We start from the raw sequence: 27,612 nt of genomic DNA, 5'->3' as shown, positions 1-27,612 counted from the left end.
ATTGATAAAAAAAAATTTCTTGAGGCTCCCACTTTGAAATAGACAGATAGCATTTTCAAATAAACTGATATTTATCTACCCCAGTTTGTATACGTATCACTCAAAGCCTAGAATCTTAAGTTCAATTCTGCAAATAGTTCTATTAGATCTAATACTTGGAAGTAAATTTGATCAGGTGCTAGCTGGATGTACTATTCTGACTTTTATAAATTCTCCATGAGTTGACTACCAGTTCCTGTCTCACTTCAGTGCAATGTGTAAGTGTAAAGTTAATTGTTTCCAGTGATTTAAGACTCTTCTGCATGGACTGCTGATGTTTTTATAAATTAAATTTGGAAAACTGACTTGACTTTCAAGTATATCTTTAAGACAATGATGGCAATGACATTGAAATCAAGTCTGTGTATGATTCCTGGATAGGGAAGATCCCCTGGAGAAGGAAATGGCAACCCAGTCCAGTATTTTTGCCTGGAGAATCCCATGGACAGAGGAGCCTGGCAGGCTACACTCCATGGGGCCATAAGAGTCGGACACGACTTAGCAACTAAACAACCACCACTATGTATGACTTTGATCTTCATAAATTTGGAACAGATTTCAATTAGGACCCAGAGAATTCACTTTGTGAACCATGCCTCCTTTATTGGTGCCTTATGAGACGATTGTAATGGGAAAATCATTGTTCTTGTTTGTTGAAAAAGACAGCAAATATTTACTGTCTATGTATATGATGCACTAATAAAAAATATAATCCAAGAAATTAGTTTTGTGAAATGCTAAGAATTAACCTAGCCCCAAATGCATATATATATATATGTATGTATGTATACAGATGCTGATATGTATGTATATAAGTAAATGCATGTGCTAGAGAACTGGCAAAGTGTATATTGCCCTGCCAATACTAAAGATATGAGATTTTTTCCTGTATAAAAAAAAAAACATACTGACTTGATACTAACTTTAACAATTCCAATGTATATCTCAAGTCAGTGAATTTTTACCTTACACGGTACATGTTTTTCATGTATAAGGGAAGCTTCCATATATCAATTATAATGTAGTTTTCATAAGAATCTTATTTTTCTTGATACTAAATATGAAAAATCTGGAAAAAAAAGGAGTTGTTCATATTACGTAGAAATAATCATCTAGTTAGAGTTGGTGATGGACAGGGAGGCCTGGCGTGCTGCGATTCATGGGGTCGCAAAGAGTTGGACACGACTGAGTGACTGAACTGAACTGAACTGAAATTTAAAGGGATCCAATAAAATTGGAAAACCTTTAGTTTTACTAAAATAAAAGTCAAACTAAAATTGATAAGCCACACATTTTATTCTACTCAAAGATCCATAAGGAAAAAAATGAATAATTTTTATTAATTTATTAAATTATTATATAATTATATATAATATAGTATATAATATAAATTATTATATTATAATTTTTAAAATATTCAATTTTTCCTACTAATCTCATACTACTACTCATAGATCTTTAAGTATATGTTTTCCCTCCTTTTTCATTCCTTCTAATAGCAATATATGTAATGCAGTGGGAATGATAAGTCTAATGTTGATAAATTTTCTTTTTTCTTGATACAATGAAATGAGTTTGAGCAACAATTAGAGTTAAAGAGGGTTAAAAAAAGTCAATATAAATACATTCAGATTTCCTAACCATATTTTATTTTAAAGGTCATATTTTAATCTCACATTTTAGGTCAAAATTAAGATAGCATAACACATTAAAAACTGACTCCTCCCTCCGGTTTTGGCTCTTAAACCTGAGAATGCATTCTAGTTGATAGTAACCATATGTGGTCGAGGAAATGTAAAAGGGTAGGCTAGCCAAAGGATCTTTCTGGATGGTAATCTGTCCACAATCCCAGCTATCTCTGCTCTGTGGCTCCAGAGGAACATGGCAAACCCAGTCTAATCCTAAGTATAACAATTAAAAAAAAAAAACAAAAATAAAAGAAAGAAAGAAAAGTAAACGATTAGCAATCCAGATCTTGACATTTTAAAGTGGCAATGTGCTTCCCTACATGGAGGAGGAAACGGCAGCCCGCTCCAGTATTCTTGCCCGGGAAATCCCTTGGAGACAGGATCCTGGTGGGCTACAGTGCCTGGGGTGGGACATAACTGAGTGAGTAAGCAGGTCAGGGCAGGCTTCCCTAAAAACTGTTTTTTTCTTTTTTTGGTTTTGGTTTTGGTTTTGTCTGACATGTTGGAGCCCTCTCATATAACCAAATCATTCCACAGAATAGAAATTATACAAATGAAAATAGAAAGTGCCTTAGTTTTTAAAAATTACATTCTAAATTACATGCCAAAGAAATGTACTGCTGCTGCTAAGTCGCTTCAGTCGTGTCCGACTCTGTGCGACCCCATAGACGGCAGCCCACCAGGCTCCGCCGTCCCTGGGATTCTCCAGGCAAGAACACTGGAGTGGGTTGCCATTTCCTTCTCCAATGCATGAAAGTGAAAAGTGAAAGTGAAGTCAGTCGTGCCCGACTCTTAGCAACCCCATGGACTGTAACCTACTAGGCTCCTCCATCCATTGGATTTTCCAGGCAAGAGTACTGGAGTGGGGTGCCATTGCCTTATCCAAAGAAATGTAGTAAATCTAAAATTTTCACTAAAACTTATTAACATACAAACATGCATATTTTCTTACCTCTTTCCAGGAAGAATTAATTCCTGAGGTACATTTGTTCAATCCAACTGTTTAAGTATCTGGGCATATTAAGTACTCTATAAAAATAAATAAGCTCAGTTTTAGTGTTCAATTTAAATCAAACAATTAGCTATTAATTAATAGGTGCTTAAAAGTCAGTATAAATTTCTTCAAACAATCTTAATTCCTTGCATTGGAAAATGTAATTTAAGAATGAAAAAGGTATTCTAGGAGGCAGACACTGAATCTGACAGCCATTTCACTCTGGTTCCTCTAAACAAATTACAATTTGTAATTATAATTGGATTTGAGGTACTTTGAAATAATTCATTATTTAGTCTCTGACCCTGCTAAAGAATAACTGATTTATTTGAGAATTAGTTGAAGCTCTAACACACTCTATTGATTTGTCCATAATGCTATGATGTCATTAACTTTTTTCACAATTGATGATGGAAGGCTGAAACTGACAACATAGCTAAGAAGTAATTTCACGGCGCTGCCAGCAAGTAACTGGATTACATTTTAACAAAAGCTTTTTTCCCCCCTGAATAAAGAAAATATACTATATATATAAAATAAATAGAAATTTTAAAATAACTGAATATTTTAAGAATGAAATTTAAAGTACACTTTGAATAGTTTTACTTTACTAAAATAGATGCTTTTCACAACATTAATCACACACTATTTTATATTTGAATAAATAAAACAAAGATGTAGAAAACAAAATAAAGACAATTCACACCTGGGCCCTAAACTGAACAGTACAGAGTCTCATTTTGTCAAATCAACAAAGAGTGTATAAATATTCATTAGCTTGGTATGTCTTATTAAACATTATTTATTAATAAAAACTATGGTAATACAGAAGTAGCATTTTTTCACAGTTATTTCTAATCCTGTTTCTTTGACTATACATTTTTGAGAAATATAAATTTATTTCTATATTACTATATTTTTGAGAAATACAGAATATATTATCCTACATGCTTCTCTGGATGCTTTACCAAGGTGATAAGATTAGAGATAACTTAAAAAGTTCATGTAAGCAAAGAATTTATGTTAGGTGTATAGATAGAAGGCGATGGCACCCTACTCCCGTACTCTTGCCTGGAAAATCCCATGGGCGGAGGAGCCTGGTAGGCTGCCGTCCATGGGGTTGCCAAGAGTTGGACACGATTGAGGGACTTCACTTTCCATTTTCACTTTCATGCATTGGAGAAGGAAATGGCAACCCACTCCAGTGTTCTTGCCTGGAGAATCCCAGGGACGGCGGAGCCTGGTGGGCTGCCATCTATGGGGTCGCACAGAGTCGGACATGACTGAAACAACTTAGCAGCAGCAGCAGTATAGATAGAAAACAGAAAATTTATTAACCTAAAGATATATACAGACATCAAAACTCAAATGTCAATACCATATTAAATATTTCCAGTTCACATACATCACAAGATAATGAAATTATTTCATGGTGGAAAATGAGATCTTTGCAGGAGAGGAGTCAAATAACTGAGCAAATAGTTTTTGAAGACATTTCTATGGATGTTCAAATTACCATACTATATGTCAAGAATGGAGTTGGAAAGAGTGACAGTAAGATAAATCTAAAATCTTGAAAGAAGAGAGGAAGTGACCAGAGGTTGGTGGAATACTTATGTAAAGAGGAGTAGCAGGTGGTATCTACCAGTGTCATGAGATCACAGCTAGGGAATTTAGGGAGGAGGGAGACTGCTCTAGAAGTGACATTGAGAAACAACAGAACATTACCCCACCTCAATCCCAGTAATTTAAGTGATGTGACAGGAATATAGCCATCTCTCGAAAGCTGGCATGAAAAGCAGGGTTATAAGGGAAGAACTAGGCTTCATTTAATGAGAAGAAGAAATTACAAATAAGCAGTTGAAAATAAAGAGACATGGTTGGTGAGTTAAACAGAGCATAGAGAAAGAATACAATTAAACAGAATTTGAGGATGAGGATTAGAGTCTTGAGAATCACCAATGACATGGAAGTTCTGGTCACTACATAAAAGGAGAAAAATAGGCATGATAAATCAAATCCTCATTTTTCCAAATTAGGCCACGGAGATGAGGCTGTGTATGTCAATGAGGGCAGAAGAATTGTTGTGAGGTCTTGTCAGGTGTGTTCAAGGCTTTAGGGTGTCCACTTGACTCTTGATAATAGTGCTCTCTGATCCAGCAAATCATGTGTGAATTTCTCTTGATTTCAGATGGACACTGTTAGACTAACATGGGGGCTATATTTCTTCCTTGACCTCTATCAGTAATGGCCTGTAGGTGAGGAATGTATACCACATGTAGGCTTCCTTCTGATTTGTGCAAAAGAAATCCCAGTGGCCAGTCTAGAGATCAGCTTACGTTTAGGGCACAGCCAATCTCTTGAGCCCTGCTTGTGATGGCCATACCTACCATATGGTTGAATCTTCTGCATATGAAGACTAAAGGCCTGCTGAAGGGCGGGTCAGAATATTTCAGCATTCTGATTTCTGAATTTTACTGAAGGAAGCCTCGTTTTGTTCCAAATATAAAGGCTTTGCTTTTTCTATCTTTGAATTTTCTCTTGTCCTGATGTTATGAATGTTTTAACTATTTCATGAACAGCTACATAAACTACAGCTCCATAAACTGTAACTGGACTGTTCATAACTCTTATAGATATTATTAATTCAATAAACATTTATTGAGTATTTACTATGCATGCATGTGCGTGCTCAGTTGTGTCTGATTTTTTGTGATCCCATAGACTGTAGCCTGCCAGGCTTCTCTGTCCACGGAATTTTCCATGCAAGAATACTGGAGCAGGTTGCCATTTCCTACAACTGGGGATCTTTCCAACCCAGGGATTGAATCCGCATCTCTTGAGTCTCCTGCATTGGCAGGCAGATTCTTCACCACTGCGCGACTTGGGAAGCCCATTTACTATGTGCCAGTTACTATTTTAGACAGTAGTGATAAATAATTAAAGTGTCTGGCCTTATAAAAATAATAAAAAATAACATGTGAACTTATAATGCAATGTCAGGCAATATGGGTTATAAAGCAAGACTATAGAAGGTAGATGGGTATTAGTTTGCTTCAGATGGTTAGGGAAGTCCTCTCTAAGATGGCGATGTTTTACCTTAGGTCTGAAGGAAAAAACCATGTGCCGATCTTGGAAAAGAGTATTTACAACCAAAGAAGAAATAAATACAAAAGTCCTGAGGCAATATTGTATATGGTCCAGAAAAACCAATAAAGTCAGAGTTAAGAGTGATGGAAGAATGACTTAAATGTGGAGAGGCAAAATATAAGTTTGAACTGGTTAAAAAAAAAAAAGGTGAAATCTATGTCATGAACACAATTTTCTAGATAATAACAATCCATTGCTCAAATCAAAATATTGTAAAACAAAACAAGCAACCAAAGAAAAAACAAGCCCCAACTATGGATAACATAATTAAAATTTTTTATTTATACAATGGAAGTTTTAGTACTTCATTTCTCTTTTTTATCAAATTGACTACAATGGAACCATCATGTTGGTTGAAAAAATTTTACATTTTGTTTAAACTATGTTGTTTAAAAATAATTAATATATTTTAAAGTATGATTAAAATACACTTGTTTGGCAGAATGAAAATATGCCTCTTTCTGATAAGGCAGAAAATCTTCCAGCATATTGAGTCTTTCCAACTCTCTTTGGGAAGATTATATGAGCCAAGTAGGTACCTGCAGATACAGAATATCTGATCTAACCTGACAGTTCTTTTATTTTTATTTTTTCACTCACATCATGTAATTTTTCAACAAAATATCTGTCAGAAGAGTTTCCATTAGTGTCAGGTAAAGATTACTAGCCAGCATACTTTCAACTTGCTCTAAAATGATAGTAATAAGTAAAACTTAAATGGGAAACTCCTATTGCAGAGAAATTGTTACTCTTTATCTTATCTACTTCTTTGCTTTGATCCTGGTGTTCTCCTGGAAACTCTAAAGAAGTTGTGACAGTGATAAATCTGATGTCTGCTAGTTTCTACAGGGATGTACTAAGAGCAACTACAACATTCTACTTTCTGCTGTACTTGTTTTCATTGAGGCAATGATTTAGTGGGAGTCAGGTGAATTGAAACATGCATTGGTCATTTTCTTTAAAAATAGCATAGCAAATTTATTGCAAAGACTTAAAATTATCTTTAATATTTCTAGAAAAGTTCATTCCAAATTTGATCTCTCTTTTTTTTTTCCGCATTTCCTCCCTCCAATTCTCTTTCTCTCTCAAGGGTGGATGAAACAATTAGGTAATTTGGAAAAAAGATATGAAAACATTGAAAACTAATCATTTGAGGTTTAATTTCATTTATGATACAGAATTCAAAGTGATTCTGATTAGAATTGGTAGATATATTTTAAATAGCTTAAAGATATGTGTTTGTTCTGAACACTTAAATTGGTCTAGAATGTGTACATTTAAGTATATTCAAAGATTATCATGTTTAATTATACAGTCTCCACATTTTATTTATTTGTTAACACATTTTAAATACTCATTAAACATGAAATTTGTCAAAGTTTTAGGTGTAAAATTAAGTTAGGCATGCAAGCTAAAATATAACTTCTGGGGAAGGACTTGCTTTTAATTTGCCACTAAATCCTCAGTGAACCGAACAATGTCTGGTAGAAAGGAACATTCAAATATATATATATATATATTTGTACATACACATAAAGTAAATATGTATTTTAAGTGAATGTAAATATTTGAATGAATGTATATGTTTGAGTCAATGAAAGACTATATGTTCCTATCGCCCTTCTTTTATTTTACTACAAAATTCAGACAGCTAAATTAGTGATGTAGTTCAGTATGAAAAATATAATGATGGTCACATGTGTTTAGGAAACACAGAGATAAGAATCTAAGTCAGACTACACGAGTGTTCAGAGCTCCAAGCCTATGAACAGAGGATTAAAAACATATTCAAGACTTAGAATATACACATCTGGGGAGAATATATCATTAGAAAATATAGCAAACTGTTCAGGGAAGACACATACATTTTTCAAGTTCCCAGATTAAGTTGCAAAAATATAATGGCTTTTATAACATGAAAAAAGATGCAAATCAGAAATTAAAAATATTTAAGTAGATTTCTGTTAAATTTAACCTTCAGTTCAGTCACTCAGTCGTGTCTGACTCTTTGCAACCCCATGAACCGCACCACACAAGGCCTCCCTGTCCATCTAACTCCCAGAGTCCACCCAAACCCATGTCCATTGAGTTGGTGATGCTATCCAACCTCTGTCATCCCCTTCTCCTCCTGCCCTCAATCTTTCCCAGCATCAGGGTCTTTTCTATTGAGTCAGCTCTTTGTATCAGGTGGCCAAAGTATTGGAGTTTCAGCTTCAATGTCAGTCCTTCCTATGAACACCCAGGACTGATCTTTAGGATGAACTGGTTGGATTTCCTTACAGTCGAAGGGACTCTCAAGAGTCTTCTCCAACACCACAGTTCAAAAGCATCAATTCTTAAAGCCTTATTAATTGTTAAATTGAAAAATTTAAAAATATTTAAGATTCTTTTACTCTGCTAGTACCTCTAAATATGCATAATGGTTGTTGGAAAAAAATCACAGAAAATGATAATGAAATGAAAGGGCACATTTATAAAGACTCCTCAAATTCTTAAATTAAAAAGCAGATGCTGAATGTGGAACAAAGGTAGAATTAATATATTTGAAATTCTATGGAGTGAAGTAACCAAACCAAAGAAATGACATGTAGGGCTACAGTGGACCTAAAATAGGCCCGTATTATCTAGTCTTACACTGGCTGAATATATATATATACACACACATATATATATATATATATATATATATATATATATATATAATTTGATCAAAACAATCACATGCCATGTATCCTCTAACTAAGCAAATTCTAAACCCCAAAGTGTCATTGATTATCTTGCATTTAGAATTGAAACCTGAAGCTTAAAATTTTATCATTTTTAAAACATTTTTTCAATGAGATTACCAAGTATAGAAAATTAGAGCATCTGTCCTTATCCTTGGTTTAATACCCTTCAGAATAATTGTTTCTTTAAATAAACTTCTTTTTGTCTTTTCAGGAGACTTTAAATTGGCCTGGACAAATTTCTTGGGGCAGTTTTAGGTCATTAAAAGGTCATGAAGAGAGCCCCAGTGGTAACAGATAATTCTTAAAGGTGTTTAAAAAATTACACTGGAAACTATTTTCCCCTAGTAAAGTAAACAGAAATTCTATGAACTATTATAAAACTAATTGCCTGCAGCTTAAATGCCTTAGTTTACTCATGTTAATAATTCTGTCTTGTAAACGTTTATTCATATATATCTCTCCTAATATATATATATAATTTATATTAATATATACTTTATAAAATAAACATTATTATATATAACACATATGTCCAACACATGGGCTTCTTAAGTGGTGCTAGTGGTAAAGAAGCTGCCTGCCAATGCAGGAGACATAAGAGATGTTGTTTCAATCCCTGGGTTGGGAAGACTGCCTGGAGGAGAGCACAGTAACCCCCTCCAGTATTCTTGCCTGAAGAATCTCATGGACAGAAGAGCCTGGTGGGTTGTGGTCCATAGGGTTGCAAAGAGTCAGATGTGACTGAAGCAACTTAGCATGCAAAACACATATGCATAGGCAAGCACGTGCATTTACTCCCATACATACACATACTTTCCATGGAGAATCCTTAGCTGATTTGTACATATTTTGAAATGTTTTCATTAAACTTTAAATAATCCAAGTGCTTAGTACCACCAAAATTTTTGGAATTCATATCTCCATCTGACTATATGTGATCACCTAGTCTAAATATAAAATTATTTATTCTGAATATATATGATTCCTAGAAAACTTTTGGAGAAGGCAATGGCACCGCACTCCAGTACTCTTGCCTGGAAAATCCCATGGACAATGGAGCCTGGTAGGCTGCAGTCCATTGGGTCGCACAGAGTTGGACATGACTGAAGTGACTTAGCAGCAGCAGCAGCAGAAAACTTTTAATCTTTCTATTATTTCTTAAACATAGCTACAAAAATTATGGGTACAAACTTTTTTTGAAGTGACTACAACCGGTCACCACCTCTAATTAAGACAGGTATTGTTATTTATTATAACAGCCAGTAATACTTTCCTCAGGATAGAATGATTCAGAGAAAACAGAATAAAAAAGGATACAAGTCTTCTATAAGCCCAGTAAGCTCAAGGAACCAGAGTTTAGATGGAATATCATGTGGGTAGCTATTCATACATGATTGTGAATAAAATAAAATTCTATAAGTAAAAAGCCTGCTGTGTTTTGAGAAAGTTATACTGCGAACAGAACCATCAACCTGGAATAAAAGAGACTGTGAGTATTCAAGATTTAAAATAAACTTTAGGCCTACCAAATTCCTACTGGCAGAAAAACCAGACCAAGAAGGAGCTTGGCCTGCAAGGTGGGTATTCCACAATACCCTCCTCAGAAAATGCTGAGCAGGCAGAGAAATGGAAAAGATCTGCCAGAGGCAGAGCTAAGAGCTGTGGAGATAACAGGGTAGACAACCTCAAGGAGGCATCAAAGCTGCAGGCCCTCAGGGAGCATCCCCCATCACCAGGAAAGGGGCGTTTCCACTCTCATTTCAGACTTGCCTAATCTACTTGTGACTGCTTTGTGTCTTACTTCTTCCCTTTTCTGTTTAAGTGTTCTGCTGTTCCACCATAGTATATTAGAAATGTATGTGTGTGTGCGTGTGTGTGTGTGTGTGGTAGTGGGTGAACGGGGAGGGATTGAGTATATAATTGATCCTTTTTAGTTAGAATTTCAGAATTAGGATTCTCCAGATTAAGATCCTCATCTGTGCTATCATGTGGTTCCAGACTTTGACACTGTGACTAGATAGGCCTTTTGTGCATGTAAGAGAGTAACATTAATATATGTGAACAGACTCTGGTAGGTTGTGTTACTGTCACTATATGCTGCTCTCAGCTGGGCCAGTCCCTGTAGGAGGATTAGACTTCAAGGACCATTGACTTTATATGTGGTCAAGTAACTTGCTTTGTACAATGACATGTGACTATAAGTAATATGTGCCACACTTGTGCAATAGCTTTAAAACACAGCTCATGGTTCTGCCCTTGTCCTTTTCCTTCTGCTATGAGATGAGTATGTCTCAGACAGGGCAGGCTTCCTTATTTCAGAATAATGAAGCCGAGTTTAAACTGTCCCATGATGGGCATATGACAGGTAGTAATGTGCAAACTATTTTTTTTTTTTTAATTATATAGCCACCTAGATGTTGAGATCATCTGTTACCAGAGCACAATTCAGGGTTGCCTCACTGACTGAACAATACAACAGAAAGTGCTCAGAATCAAAAGGTGTAGAGAAAACATGGCAGAGACAATAGTTAGTTTTGCTCAGCCACACAACGCCTGCTTCAGAAAGAATTCACTTTATGCCCTGTCTGCCTTAGGACAGCAGGAATTCCAGCGGACTAGAAGATGAGACTTGGTCAGAGAGCCATTGTTCAGAGTAAAAGCTGATTTTCCCTGAGTATAAAAAGAAGAAATGAATGTTCTAACAGTAAAAGAGAAAGTAGCTTGATTTGTTTTAATCTCATAATAAATCGTTCACAGTGCTGTAGAATTATGGACAATAAGCAAATAATAAACTAACTGAAAATAATTATCTGGAGAAGTTTTGGTTTGTTGTGAATAATTTTCTAGTAATTGTTCTAGCTGGTGGTATTGGATTGGTAAACCATGCATGATTCCCAAATGGGGAATCAACTTTACCAAAATTAAACTTCAGAAGACTTAAAAGCTTTGTATCAAGTTGAAATTTTAAAATATATCACTTTAATCAGTCAATTTGTCAGCTCAGTAAACAGGTAAAAATGCAAATGTAGCCTGTTAGGCTGAAAAGAGCAGGAAGTATTCTCCACTAGATATTTTTAACTTTTGAGGAACTTGTTATACTAATGATGCCACACTGGACACCGCCCTGGTAAAGAAAGACCTCAAGAAATGAAAGTGTAGATACTTTCTACTCTTCTTCAATGACTGACACAATAATAATAGATACAGTTTTGACCTCTATTTTTAAAATACCAGTTATGGTTATTGTCATCAAATCACAGAATGGAAATAAACAATAAGTATTCAACTAAACTGCCTCTGTTAAAACCAGTCTTGTCACAGTTTATCTTCTTAAACAATTAAGTAAGCCATCTTTGGTGACTAAGGTTTTTCTCAAATTTCATCCTTAATATAAACCAATAATACTTAAAACAACCAAACAACAACGAAAAAAAAAAAAAAAAACCACTACATATTCTTATCATCAATAATATATTTAACTAATATTTCAGGTTTAGGGTTAAGAATTCTTTCAAAAATTTTATATAAAACTTACTTTAAATACATTCAAATAGCTTACTTTGATACTTATATCTTATGACATCGAGCCATTTTGAAGCCAGTGATTTTTGACTATGAATTTACTCAATATTCTGATTATTCGAGTTTAAATAGATTTATTGGTTAAAACTGTTGGGGTTATTCTGTTTTAGCTATTTTTGTGTTACTAATTTTTTTATTTTCATTTTTGTAATTGGAGGTCCTTTTCCTTTAACTTTATATATTTTCTTTTGTAATTTGTTTTAAAAGCATTCCCTGTTTTCATACAAATCATTTTTAAGCCATTTTCTTGCATATTTTTTCACTTCCATTTGAAAGAAATTAACTAAGATAAAATTATTTGAACTAAAAAGACTACACTCCCTTAAGTTCTATGTACTATTCTTAACTTTCAGTATCAATGTAATGAAATTAAAACCAAAATTACCACTGATGCAAAGAAACGTGTAGGTAGCAAGTCAGTTAATAATTTCAAATTAAAATAATTTAAGTCAAACAAGGAAAAAGACTTATTTAGTAACATAAAGAATACAGGTACACAAACTAAAAAATCTACTAACTACCTTACATACAAAAAACTCCTTTGTGTTTGCATCACACAGAGTATATTACAGTTGTATCATCTTTGTCCTTAATAAGATAAAAAAGCTGTTCTAAGTCTATAAATTAAAAACTATATTTGGAAACATTGAGAGACAGAGAGAAAATAAGTTACCATTTCGGAGCTCCTGTGAATCTTCTTTTCCTATTGTTTGCTGATGATTTTTGATAAAGCAATTTTTTGTTTTGCTTTGTTTTCAGGAATCACATTCTTTTACTTTCTTTTAAAACTATAATCCAGTAGCAGGAAAATTTTCCCAAACTGCCAGTGGTCAAATAAAAGAAGGGACAAGGAGAGGCACGCGGTGCCTACAATCAAGCTGATTAAACTCTGCAGGATCTGCAGTTTGTCAAAAACCATTTTGCTGCCTCACATTTTCTAAAAATGGAAAAGGTGAAGCTTTCACAAGTAACGGGCTCCAAATAAACCAGTACACCCAGCACAAAGCTCATGATACCAGCAAAAAAAATTTTTTTTCACACATTAGGAAGTTATACTATTAGCAGGAACCCATCATCCTAATAAGACACTTCTCCATATTAATGTGAGAGTCAGCTTCTGGACCCTAAAAACTCTTTCCATCCCTCGGGCTACATTTGTCCCAAAGAAGCATTAGTCACATGTAGCCTTGAGGGACTTTTATACAAAACTTGTGGAAGTAATGTATAGATACTTTCCCTGGAAGGGAAAAAGACAAAACAAAACTGGGTCACTGATGGTGATTGTTAAAACAGTAAACTTAAGAATGCACTACTGCTTCTTTCTCTTCATTTAACTTCCTTAGTTTTATCATGATTTTCTCGAGATAAGATTGCTGTGTATAGAAAATTAAATATGGGCCACATGATACTTAGCCATGGTATTATATATTCACTGACACATACTGTTAACACAATTCATTTATTTTTGCTTCTCACCCTATCTGGATGTTAAAGGTAATAGACCAATACTTTTTTTTTTTTTTTTTTGGGGGGGGTGGTGGTCATAGAGCTTATGTTTTGCTCTTTTAGTTTTAACTTATATTTTAAGAAAATTTGTCTTTATCTAAATATCACTACTTCTTCAGTTTAAAAATATAAAGGCAAACAGAACCTTACTATTTTATAGGTATTATTCTTCATTTTTCGTGGCATATGCTCTTCCTATTCTAAAATTCGCAGTACATTTCACATTCACTATACTTGACTACTCCTTGTCTCAACATATTTCATCAGTTATTATGGTCGCTGAGCTGCCAATAAATTATTTAACTGAAATATCTTTACTCTGGTGGACAGCATTTCTTGGGACAAACTTCATGGAAATGCAACTACTTCGGGAAGTCCTGAAACTGTAGAATTGTATTAGAAATGTCTACTTTCTAAATAAGCTTCAAAACAAGCATCATTTTAAAAGATATATTTGTTTCTTAAAATTCAATTATCTAGAGATATTCACTACATTTTTATGCAGTAAAATATGCAAAGCATGAATGACAAAGTATGCAAAACCATTCATCAAATGACTTTTAGGTCATATATGAGCTTTCTTTTCCCATTCATTAGAATAGATAGGTAATTTTGGGGCATTTAGTTTGAAATTGATAGGTTTTTAAGCATTGACAGCTTTAAAAATAGAAATATGGATTTAAAAAATATTTAGTCCTAGTCTTTCTTTAGCTATGAGATATTTAAACCAAAGTGATAACAACTTATGGTTAAGAAATAAATGACATCTCAATTTTGAAACATAGTTTAAATAAGGAAATTGTTCAAAGCTCTGTCCTCAGCATTTATTGTGTGAATAAGTGATTTCTTTATTTTGTATCCAATAAGATACATAAAAGAGTAGAAGTTGGTCAGCTGGCATAAAATAATTTCTATGTACCACTGCATTATTCAATAACATCTTTTATATAGCTATTTTATCATACCATGTGTGAATGACAGGATATATTTCCATCAGACTTGCTTGAAATGTAGCCACACAGAAATTACTATACTTTTAGGCATCGTCTTGGGAATGCATTTCTTTAAATATATTATGTAAAAGATTATTACAGATGTTACACACCAGATAATGCAAATAAACAAGGTTGAATAAAACATGAACCCTAATTTGAAGGGATTTCAAGTCTCCTCATCTACCACCTAGATTCTAATTAGTATTGCAATTTATTACACATCAGAGGTCAGGATAACAGTAGCTCCTATTACTGGGAATTTAGTATAAGACAAATTCTGTTCAAAGGACTTTGGGACAATTAGCTAGCTATTTTAATTCTGTCAACACTTGGGTCAGATATTTTTTTTAAATTATATTTTATTTTTATTTTATTTATTTATTTATTTTTCTTTCTTTTTTTTTAAATTTTATTTTATTTTTAAACTTTACATAATTGTATTAGTTTTGCCAAATATCAAAATGAATCCGCCACAGGTATACCTGTGTTCCCCATCCTGAACCCTCCTCCCTCCTCCCTCCCCATACCATCCCTCTGGGTCGTCCCAGTGCACCAGCCCCAAGCATCCAGTATCGTGCATCGAACCTGGACTGGCGACACGTTTCATACATGATATTATATGTATTTCAATGCCATTCTCCCAAATCATCCCACCCTCTCCCTCTCCCACAGAGTCCAAAAGACTGTTCTATACATCAGTATCTCTTTTGCTGTCTCGTATACAGGGTTATTGTTACCATCTTTCTAAATTCCATATATATGTGTTAGTATACTGCATTGGTGTTTTTCTTTCTGGTTTACTTCACTCTGTATAATAGGCTCCAGTTTCAATATTTTAAATTCATTTTATAGGAATAAAACTTGAAAGAGAGAAAGCTCAATGAACATGGATAATCAGTGACATAATTGATATTAGACTATAAAATTGAGTACAAAGACTCAGTTCTTTGGTTTTGTGGCTTTTAGCATCAATATTTCAGCTGGGACATTTTGTGGGAAAGGGGGAGATGGAAGGCTAGATAAAATGCAGAATGTTCAGCTCATGTGATGTTAGACCCTGGTGATGTGTCTGGCAATTTTTGTAAAAAAACAAAAACAAAAACAAAACAACCCATCTAATAGTTGTTTTGAGTATAAATAAGCAGGGGCACAATGAGCTGGAAGGGGATAGCAAATAAATAAGCAGATGGTGTCAAAGACATACTTCACTGACATAACCATTTCTTTAACCTCATGAAAAGAGATTACTAAGAACCCCAAATTTTCTTAACCAAGGACTCAAACACCACCTAGAATCTGGTATAAAATTCAGATGATTAGTGAACTTGGATTGGAAAAAAATGTTTTCATTTCAGTTCAGTTCAGTTCAGTCGCTTAGTTGTGTCTGACTCTTTGCGACCCCATGAATCGCAGCACACCAGGCCTACCTGTCCATCACCAACTCCTGGAGTTCACTCAGACTCACGTCCATTGAGTTGGTGATGCCATCCAGCCATCTCATCCTCTGTCGTCCCCTTCTCCTCCTGCCCCCAATCCCTCCCAGCATCAGAGTCTTTTCCAATGAGTCAACTCTTCGCATGAGGTGGCCAAAGTACTGGAGTTTCAGCTTTAGCATCATTCCTTTCAAAGAACACCCAGGGCTGATCTCCTTCAGAATGGACTGGTTGGATCTCCTTGCAGTCCAGGGGACTCTCAAGAGTTTTCTTTCTCCAACATCACAGTTCAAAAGCATCAATTCTTCGGCGCTCAGCCTTCTTCACAGTCCAACTCTCACATCCATACATGACCACAGGAAAAACCATAGCCTTAACTAGACAGACCTCTGTTGGCAAAGTAATGTCTCTGCTTTTGAATATGCTATCTAGGTTGGTCATAACTTTTCTTCCAAGGAACTTGGATTGGAAAAAAATGTTTTACTAATTTTTAACTGATATTTAGCTTTTTCTTCATTTTTTTGAAGGTACATAATAAAGCACAGTGGTCTCACTGATAATAAGTAAAGTGAAAGTGTTTGTCTCTCAGCCATATCCTACTCTTTGTGATCCCATGAACTGTAGCCTGCCAGGCTCCTCTGTCCATGGGATTCTTCAGGCAAGAATACTGGAGTGGGTTGCCATTTTCTTCTCTAGGGAATCTTCCTGACCCAGGAATCAAACCCAGGTTGCCTGTGTTGCAGGTAGATACTTTACTATCTGAGCGGCCAGGGGCTCACCATAAAAATGGATCAGATATTTTCAAATCACATTTCTTCCAGAAACCTTACAGTGTCACTTATACTGATCATCTCTTTCAAATTGTGGTGGTGTTCAAAAATTGCACTATATTCTCTTCTTTAACACTTAAATTTAAATTGGCAAGCATTACTAAATTAGAGTTCCAAAGAATAGCAAGGAGAGATAAGAAAGCCTTCCTCAGTGATCAGTGCAAAGAAATAGAGGAAAACAACACAATGGGAAAGACTACAGATCTCTTCAAGAAAATTAGAGATACCAAGGCAACATTTCATGGAAAGATGGACACAATAAAGGACAGAAATGGTATGGACCTAACAGAAGCAGAAGATATTAAGAAGAGGTGGCAAGAATACACAGAAGAACTGTACAAAAAAGATCTTCATGACCCAGATAATCACGATGGTGTGATCATCAACCTAGAGCCAGACATCCTGGAATGCAAAGTCAGGTGAGCCTTAGGAAGCATCACTATGAACAAAGCTAGTGGAGGTGATGGAATTCCAGTTAAGCTATTTCAAATCCTGAAAGATGATGCTGTGAAAGTGCTGCACTCAATATGCCAGCAAATCTGGAAATCTCAGCAGTGGCCACAGGACTTGAAAAGGTCAATTTTCATTCCAATCCCAAAGAAAGGCAATGAATGCCAAAGAATGCTCAAACTACCGCACAATTGCTCTCATCTCACATGCTGCTAGCAAGGTAATGCTCAAAATGTTCCAAGCCAGTTTTCAACAGTACATGAACTGTGAACTTCCAGATGTTCAAGCTGGATTTAGAAAAGGAAGAGGAACCAGAGATTAAATTGCCAACATCCAATGGATTATTGAAAAGGCAAGCAAATTCCAAAAAACATATATTTCTGCTTCACTGACTATGCCAAAGCCTTTACCTGTGTGGATCCCACAAACTGTGGAAAATTCTTAGAGAGATGGGAAAACCAGACCACCTGACCTGCCTCTTGAGAAATCTGTATGCAGGTCAGGAAGCAGAAGTTAAAACTGGACATGGAAAAACAGACTGGTTCCAAATTGGGAAGGGAGTATGTCAAGGCTGTATATTGTCACCCAGCTTATTTAACGTACATGCAGAGTACATCATGAGAAATGCTGGGCTAGAGGAAGCACAAGCTGGAATCAAGATTGCCAGGAGAAATATCAATAACCTCAGATATGCAGATGACACCACCCTTATGGCAGAAAGTGAAGAACTAAAGAGCCTCTTAATGAAAGGGAAAGAGGAGAGTGAAAAAGTTGGCTTAAAGCTCAACCTTCAGGAAACTAAGATCATGGCATCTGGTCCCATCAATTCATGGCAAACAGAGGGGTAACAGTGGAAACAGTGACAGACTTTATTTTTGGGGTTCCAAAAGCACTGCAGATGGTGACTGCAGCCATGAAATTAAAAGACACTTACTCCTTGGAAGTAAAGTTATGACTCAACCTAGACAGCATATTAGAAAGCAGAGACATTGCTTTGCCAACAAAGGTCCGTCTAGTCAAGGCTATGGTTTTTCCAGTGGTCATGTATGAATGTGAGAGTTGGACTGTGAAGAAAGCTGAGTGCCGAAGAATTTATGCTTTTAAACTGTGGTGTTGGAGAAGACTCTTGAGTGTCCCTTGGATGACAAGGAGATCCAACCAGTCCATCCTAAAGAAAATCAGTTCTGAAAATTCATTGGAAGGACTGATGCTGAAGCTAAAACTCCAATACTTTGGCCACCTGATGCGAAGAACCGACTCTTTTAAAAAGACCCTGATGCTGGGAAAGATTGAAGGCAGGAGGAGAAGGGGACAACAGAGGATTAGATGGTTGGATGGTATCACCTACTCAGTGGATGTGAGTTTGAGTAAACTCTAGAAGTTGGTGATGAACAGGGAGGCCTGGCATGCTGTAGTCCATGGGGCTGCAAAGAGTCAGACAGGACTGAGTGACTGAACTGAACTAAATTAAAAAATTGTTCTTTTTAATAGTCTTACAAGTTTCTCTATATAATTGTCTTTCCTTGTAATGCTATATACTTTATTTTCTGCACTAAAAACATCACTACTTGAAGCAGTTCATGTAGTCCAAGCGGCTTGCCAGAGAAATGAAAATAGTAAATCTCTCCTGTACGTGAAGCCAAATTAAGAGCCCAGTTGGCAGCAAAGAGCTCAACTGAACAACTTCTCTGTTACTATGTCTGACATCATTCCCATTTCTATTCTCTTTCTTCTTTACTGAACTCATACTATTATATTGATGATAGAATCACTAATACCCTAACCCCATCATGACCACTTGGTAGTGGTTATTATACCATTAGTCCTAACCATATTTAATAGGAGACATACATTTCAATTCTCTTGCTCCTATCAGAAAATGATTAATTGTCTCTAAGAATTATGATGTATTACTGCTTTGTCTGCTATCTATAGAGTTTGTAATTTGTCTGTGTATAGTAAAAATAATATTCTCCTTTCCATATACTAAAAAAAGTTCCTAAGTTTTAGCAGGAATTTCTCCCAAGAAGAATTGCTGTAAGTATATTAAAGCAATCAAGTTTATTTCCTATTGATAGCACAATTACAAATTTCATATTGGTAGCATCAGCTACTTATTTTATTAAATGCATGTAGTTGGATATACCACATTATTTATTAAAAATTTAAAGGAAATATGTTTTAATTGCAGCAATAATCAGTTTAGGGGCTTTATTAAGTCACTTTCTTCAAAAAAAGGAAGCTCATAATAGTATTTTTTGTATGTGGCTCAGTGGTAAAGAATCCACTACCAATGCAAGCAGGAGTTGAGGGTTTGATCCTTGTGTTGGGAAGATCCCCTGGAGGAGGAAATGGCACCCACTCCTGTATTCTTGCCTGGGAAATCCCATGGACAGAGGAGCCTGGCAGGCTACAGTCCATGGGGTCTCCAAAGAGACGGACAAGACTTAGCAACCTAACAACAACAATACTTTATTATTATTATTTTCTATAACTTAAGATGTTTTGACATTTCTTGAGAGTGTTATAGACCCAGAGAGAGACTGATCTCCCAGAACTAGCTAATTCCTGGGAATGGTAGACAGAAGCCTGGAACACACTTTTCATGCTCAGAGCAGTAGATCTAAGGCCACACTCCCATTTACCTTCTTAATTCTTTTTAAAGAGTGTTTCCCTGCTCTAAATGACCCCAGGGCTTCCCTAGTGGGTCAGCTGGTAAAGAATCTGCTTGCAATGCGGGAGACCTGGGTTCGATCCCTGGGTTGGGAAGATCCCTTAGAGAAGACAATTAATGGCTACCCATTCCAGTATTCTGGCCTAGAGAATTCCATGGTCTCTATAGTCCATGGGGTCTCAAAGAATCAGACACGACTGAGTGACTTTCACTCAAATGAACCCAAAGCCAGCAGCCAGTTACCAGACAACTTGCAACTATCCTGAAAGCCCAAAGTCATTACAAATTATGCAAACTAGCCAATTCTAAATGGCTTACTCTTAAATAATGCCTTTCCTGTAAAAACTCCATTAAAGGCTGCCTCCCTCACTTTTATAAACTAAGACCTGAGCACAAAACAATTGTATTTCATAGTAAAAAGCTAAACCATGTATAATTGCTTAACTGTGAGTAATATTTGATTTAGGTCATACCTAAATGGTCTAGTGGTTTTCCCTACTTTCTTCAATTTAAGTCTGAATTTGGCAATAAGGAGTTCATGATCTGAGCCACAGTCAGCTCCTGGTCTTGTTTTTGCTGACTGTATAAAGCTTCTCCATCTTTGGCTGCAAAGAATATAATCAATCTGATTTCAGTGTTGACCATCTGGTGATGTCCATGTATAGAGTCTTCTCTTGTGTTGTTGGAAGAGGGTGTTTGTTATGACCAGTGCATTTTCTTGGCAAAACTCTATTAGTCTTTGCCCTGCTTCATTCTGTATTCCAAGGCCAAATTTGCCTTACTCCAGGTGTTTCTTGACTTCCTACTTTTGCATTCCAGTCTCCTATAATGAAAAGGACATCTTTTCTGGGTGTTAGTTCTAAAAGGTCTTGTAGGTCTTCATAGAACCGTTCAACTTCAGCTTCTTCTGAGGTTCGTGACATTGTACAGGAGACAAGGATCAAGATCATCCCCATGGAAAAGAAATGCAAAAAAGCAAAATGGCTGTCTGGGGAGGCCTTACAAATAGCTGTGAAAAGAAGAGAAGCAAAAAGCAAAGGAGAAAAGGAAAGATAAAGGATCTGAATGCAGAGTTCCAAAGAATAGCAAGAGATAAGAAAGCCTTCTTCAGCAATCAATGCAAAGAAATAGAGGAAAACAACAGAATGGGAAAGACTAGAGATCTCTTCAAGAAAATTAGAGATACCAAGGGAACATTTCATGCAAAGATGGGCTCGATAAAGGACAGAAATCGTATGAACCTAACAGAAGCAGAAGATATTAAGAAGAGGTGGCAAGAATACACAGAAGAACTGTACAAAAAAGATCTTCTCAACCCAGATAATCACAATGGTGTGATCACTGACCTAGACCCAGACATCTTGGAATGTGAAGTCAAGTGGAAAGCATCACTATAAACAAAGCTAGTGGAGGTGATGGAATTCCAGTTGAGCTATTTCAAATCCTGAAAGATGATGCTGTGAAAGTGCTGCACTCAATATGCCAGCAAATTTGGAAAACTCAGTAGTGGCCACAGGACTGGAAAAGGTCAGTTTTCATTCCAATCCCAAAGAAAGGCAATGGCAAAGAATGCTCAAACTACCGCACGATTGCACTCATCTCACATGTTAGTAAAGTAATGCTCAAAATTCTCCAAGCCAGGCTTCAGCAACATGTGAACCGTGAACTTCCTGATGTTCAAGCCGGTTTTAGAAAAGGCAGAGGAACCAGAGATCAAATTGCCAACATCCGCTGGATCATGGAAAAAGCAAGAGAGTTCCAGAAAAACATCTATTTCTGCTTTATTGACTATGTCAAAGCCTTTGACTGTGTGGATCACAATAAACTGTGGAAAATTCTGAAAGAGATGGGAATACCAGACCACCTGATCTGCCTCTTGAGAAATTTGTATGCAGGTCAGGAAGCAACAGTCAGAACTGGACATGGAACAACAGACTGGTTGCAAATAGGAAAAGGAGTACGTCACCCTGCCTATTTAACTTATATGCAGAGTACATCATGAGAAATGCTGGACTGGAAGAAACACAAGCTGGAATCAAGATTGCCGGGAGAAATATCAGTCACCTCAGATATGCAGATGACACCACCCTTATTGCAGAAAGTGAAGAGGAACTAAAAAGTCTCTTGATGAAAGTGAAAGTGGAGAGTGAAAAAGTTGGCTTAAAGCTCAACATTCAGAAAACGAAGATCATGGCATCCAGTCCCATCACTTCATGGGAAATAGATGGGGAAACAGTGGAAACAGTGTCAGACTTTATTTTTCTGGGCTCCAAAATCACTGCAGATGGTGACTGCAGCCATGAAATTAAAAGACGCTTACTCCTTGGAAGGAAAGTTATGACCAACCTAGATAGCATATTCAAAAGCAGAGACATTAGTTTGCCAACAAAGGTTCATCTAGTCAAGGCTATGGTTTTTCCTGTGGTCATGTATGGATGTGAGAGTTGGACTGTGAAGAAGGCTGAGCGCTGAAGAATTGATGCTTTTGAACTGTGGTGTTGGAGAAGACTCTTGAGAGTCCCTTGGACTGCAAGGAGATCCAACCAGTCCATTCTGAAGGAGATCAGCCCTGGGATTTCTTTGGAAGGAATGATGCTAAAGCTGAAACTCCAGTACTTTGGCCACCTCATGCGAAGAGTTGACTCATTGGAAAAGACTCTGATGCTGGGAGGGATTGAGGGCAGGAGGAGAAGGGGACGACAGAGGATGAGATGGCTGGATGGCATCACCAACTCAATGGACGTGAGTCTGAGTGAACTCCAGGAGTTGGTGATGGACAGGTAGGCCTGGTGTGCTGCGATTCATGGGGTCGCCAAGAGTCGGACACAACTGAGCGACTAACTGAACTGAACTGAACTGTGAGTATTATTACAAAAGTTGAAACAATGTAATAATAAAGTAGGAGATTTGAAATGAGATAGACTTCTCTAGTTTACTTGCTGTGCTCCCCTAGTGCAGTTTACTTGTTTATTTATGCCTCTATTTTCTTCTTCCACAAAATGAGTACAACTATGACTGTCATTCAAGATTATTGTGAATATTAAAAGATAAGACATATGAAAATACCAGCACCACAAATGTGCTAAATACATAGTGGCCACTAATACTGGTGAATTACCTAACATTAGTAAAATATGTATTTAGCTAAATTTTATTCTTCATTGTTGACTTTAGAAAATAGGACTTTTAGTGCAATAACAATTGTGATTACTATCATTTTCCTAAATTCCAGTTTATTTAGATTAAACCAAGTGGTTTGGTTATAATCAATGGAGGAAAACAGTTTTTAAAGCTGATTCTAATTAATAAAACTAGTTTTATCTCATAATCTTTATTTTTATGTTATGGTTATATTAATCAATCATATTATTACATATTTAATTCAATAAATATCTATTCATTGATTAGTAAATGTGCTCTTTATTGTATCTTTTTGCTAATTATTTTTTCCTGAGTTACATTTATATGATTTCTGAAACAAGATGGGATATAATTATCACTAAAATTAAAATATCAGGATACTACTTTATAAAAGTGTTCTAGAATATAAGTAAAGCACCATCTTTCTTCACAATATAATCCAGCAATAACATAATCACTTTTAAGATACATGATCTGGGAATCAGACTGCCTGTGTTCAAATTATTGCTCTGTAAGTAACTAAATGTGTGACCTTTGTTTGTTCACATGTAAAATGTGAACAGTAATACTTCCTAGTAGTGTTGTGATGATCAGTGAGTTAGTATTCGTAAAGCAAATGACTATCAGAAATAAACCACTGTCATTATCATTTGTATTTCAATTATATTCAAGAAAAATATACACACTGATGTGGAAACTTGAAGCCAACACTTTACTCACTGCATAACCTCAGGCAAGTGACGACAACTCTAGCCTCATTTTCCTAATCCATAAAGTGAAGGAAATAATAGTACACTTCTTATTGGCTTGTAATAAAGATTAAATGAGTCTTTAAACAAATGCATCAAATATTGAATATAATTAAATGCATGAGAAATACTTAATAAGTATTAACAACAAGGCTAAGACTCTTCATAATTTCTGAAGATCAGCTACCAACAGAGTGACATTAAATTAACTGTGCATTTTTCTCTATACTGTAATATTTATGTCAATCAAAGGCATGAATTTTGAAGGGAGGATGATTCCCTCTTCAGAAGATACAATTCACTGTGGTATGGTTGGAAAGTTTGCTAAGATTCATTTTCGTGAGGCTCTTAATCTATATGCTCTTTTGGCACTAATCACTACATAATCAAACATGCCAAGTATGACAGACAGACCACCTCCTGCTAAAGCAGAACATAAGTACTATTCACTTCTTAAAAAGAAAACAATTCTCTGATGAGAAGAAATTATGTCATTTCCTGAGTGGAAGTTCACAATGGGGTACTTGCAGTATGCAATGAGTGAAAAAAGAGTAAATTTAAAGGAAAAATATGAAAAGAAACTTACAGAAAGAATATAAATGAAAAAAACTTCCATGCTAAACATGATCCTTCCTAACAATGAACTATAGTCCCTTAAAAAGTGGAGAGCTTATTTTCTGATTATATTCTGTCATAAATCATATAGACAGATGTGTGCCTTAGTCACGCATCATGGTCAATTACCATCATTCAAGGTTTATGCAACACAGGCTAACAATTTTATTCTTTAATTCAACATTTAATTTCTTTGGTATTATTACAGACAAAAAAGCAATATCCTATGCATTTTTCTTTGTTATAACACAACATCTGCACAATAAAAATATTTATGTCAAATATTTCTATTTTAAATGTGTCTTTAAAATCATGCATAAGTCTGTTTATTCTCTTTCCAGAGAGTAAGTACATTTTAGCTATTAAAAGTGCAGTTAAAAGTAAATTGTTTTAAAGTCTTAAATTATGTATTACCTTTTCTAACTATTGTGCAAACAGATAAATCAAAGCAATGTCAAAATGTGTAAATAAATAAAAAATTATCTGAAGAACTGGTATTTACCAGTGGGGTAGTTGAACCCACTTACATTCCTGGCACCATGAGTCAAGGATTTCTTTAATTAGAGGGTGTATGAAGAACTTTTTAAATACTGTTGAACACAGCAGCCAGACTTAGGTGGGTGGGATAAATCCATAGGGTGGTTTCTTAAAAAGTAAACTCTGTAGGATGATAGTAATCTACTAGGGTTTCCAATCAAACTTTGTTCATTAGTGCTAGTTAGAGCTGGTACCCAGAGAAGATTAACATGAGATTACTCAATATTTCTATTAGATAGAGTTCAGATTTGACATTGGTCACGGATATAAAGTTAATGCTGAATTGACTTTGGAATTCAAACCCTTATAGCTATCTGCCAGCTCCAATGAATGAACAAAAACAGGATTGTTGTACAGCAAAAAGAAAAGAACATATGGTTGAAACAAAGCAAATGCTGTTTTTGGCTGATAGATAAATAGCAAAATGATGATTATATATATGTATTTCCATCATATTGATATTTTACCAAATAAGAATTTTAAATAACACATATGTAATTTTAAAAAATCTTTAACAAAAATTTCAAAATAGCTTCTGAATTCATTTTTTCAAAGTGACTGAAATTTATTATGAAGTGTTTGTTTTAAAAACATCCTCTATTCTTATAAAAAATGAAATGCAGTAGTTCCCCTTTATTTTCAGGGGATATACTCCAAGACCCCTAGGGGATGCTTGAAGGAGTGGATAGTAGTGAAACTTATATATCCTATGTATTTTCCTATACATGCATATGATAAGCTTTAATTTATAAATTAGGTACAGTGAGATATTAAGATTATAATAAAATAGAACAATTAGAGCAATAAACTGAAATAAAAGTTATTTGAATATGTTCTTTCTCTCTCTTAAACTTTCTTGTACAAATTTAATTCCTTTTTCATCTAACCTAAGCACTTATCATGTACTGTGGACATGATTTTTGCAGTTTGAGTTGGGACAGAAAAATTAGCACAATTTTTTTTTTCCTTCTTCACAATTTCATAGAAAACTCATTCTTACTGTAGATCTTATCAAGTTTGGCATATGATTTTATTTCTTTCATCTAAAGTTGAGAAGTTTCACCTTTTCATCAAAAGGAAACACTTGAAAGCTTCCCTTTGGTATATCTGAATTGCCAGCATCACTATCCTTGTGCTTTGGGGACATTATTAAGTAAAATAAGGGTTACTTGAACACAAGCACTCTCATATCTCAGCAGTGAATGGAGGGGGCTACTTAGTGACCCAAGGACAGGATATGATGAACACAGGGATGCAGCAGGACAGCACAAGATTTCATCATGCTTCTCAGAATGGCAGGTAGTTTAAAACTAATGAATTGTCTAATTCTGATATTTTTCATTTAACATTTTTGGGCAGCAGTGGACTGTGGATGCTGAAAATGTGGAAAGGGAAACCACAGAGAATGGGGGACAGCTCTACACATCAAAATCATGTCTTGCTAAATAGACTGCAACATCAGTGAACATGGTAAGAAGAGTCACAACACCCCTGCGTACATTACAATCATAAACTACACATCTAAATATGACACAAATGAGCCTATCTACAAAACAGAAACAGACTCACAGACATAGAGCACGGACTTGAGGTTGCCAAGGTAAGGGGATATGAGGGAGAGAGGAACGGGGAGTTCGGGATTAGCAGATGTAAACTATTATATATAGAAAGGATAAACAACAAGATCCTACTGTATAGCGCAAGGAGCCAAATTCAATATCCTGTGATAAACCAAAATTGAAAAGAATATGAAAAAGAATATATATATATAATATAACTGATCACTCTGTTGTACAGCAGAAATAAACACAGCACTATGAATCAACTCTACTTCAATAAAGTAAACAAATAATTCTCAGCCACAAAAATAATTTTAAAATAATGGTTTAACATTAAATAGACAATTATTTTTTGATAAAATGCATAAGGTATGTACTGAGTTTTGTGGGTAACACCAACAGTAAGTAGATATAACCAACCTTTCATTCAAAGAGTGTATTTGAGTAGAAAAGAAAAAGATATTCACTGTGTAATACAGAGAATGAAAGAGGTATCGTAGCTAATATAATAAGTGGTTTATATGCAATCATTTATATTTCTCTTTATTTTCATAATAGGCCTACACAGCTACAACAAAGAATACACAAGTGTATATAGATAGATATATATCATATAGTATGCATATATTATATACATTTTTTAAAACAAATATTTTATGTCAACTATGGGGCAGGCACAGTACTAGACTTTGGAGTCAAAGCAATGGACAAGGAAAGTCCTTGCCCTAATGGAACATGAATTCTAGGGAAAGGAGAGAGATAAATGAATAAATAAATTAAGTAATATTTAAAAACTACAAACTACCAAAATGGAGCAAAAGAGAGAAAGGGTGGTGAGAGGTGCTATTTTAGGTGGAAAATTTCTCTAATGAGGTCACATTTGCATAGAGATCTGAATTAAGGGAAAAAGTCAGCCAAGGATATCTAAGAGAAGAATCTAA

General features: G+C 35.3%; 1 protein-coding gene across 2 annotated transcripts in view; it reads right to left on the bottom strand.

Annotated features, from left to right (window-relative positions):
- SEMA3A (semaphorin 3A) overlaps nucleotides 1-27,612 on the bottom strand; it is a 555,723-nt gene that overhangs the window by 381,492 nt on the left and 146,619 nt on the right. The window contains exons 1-2 of one of the 2 annotated variants that reach the window (XM_070787659.1): nucleotides 12,856-13,016; nucleotides 2,680-2,756 (exon numbers count right to left, since the gene is read on the bottom strand). The gene's annotated coding sequence lies outside the window, so the exon portion shown is untranslated. Of the gene's footprint in view, nucleotides 1-2,679; nucleotides 2,757-12,855; nucleotides 13,017-27,612 lie in introns of those variants that run through there. The other variant, XM_070787658.1, reaches the window with a different exon arrangement.

This window comes from Bos indicus, chromosome 4, assembly GCF_029378745.1.
Source record: "Bos indicus isolate NIAB-ARS_2022 breed Sahiwal x Tharparkar chromosome 4, NIAB-ARS_B.indTharparkar_mat_pri_1.0, whole genome shotgun sequence".
Lineage (NCBI taxonomy): Eukaryota > Metazoa > Chordata > Mammalia > Artiodactyla > Bovidae > Bos > Bos indicus.
This window is presented reverse-complemented; position numbering and strand designations above follow the sequence as displayed.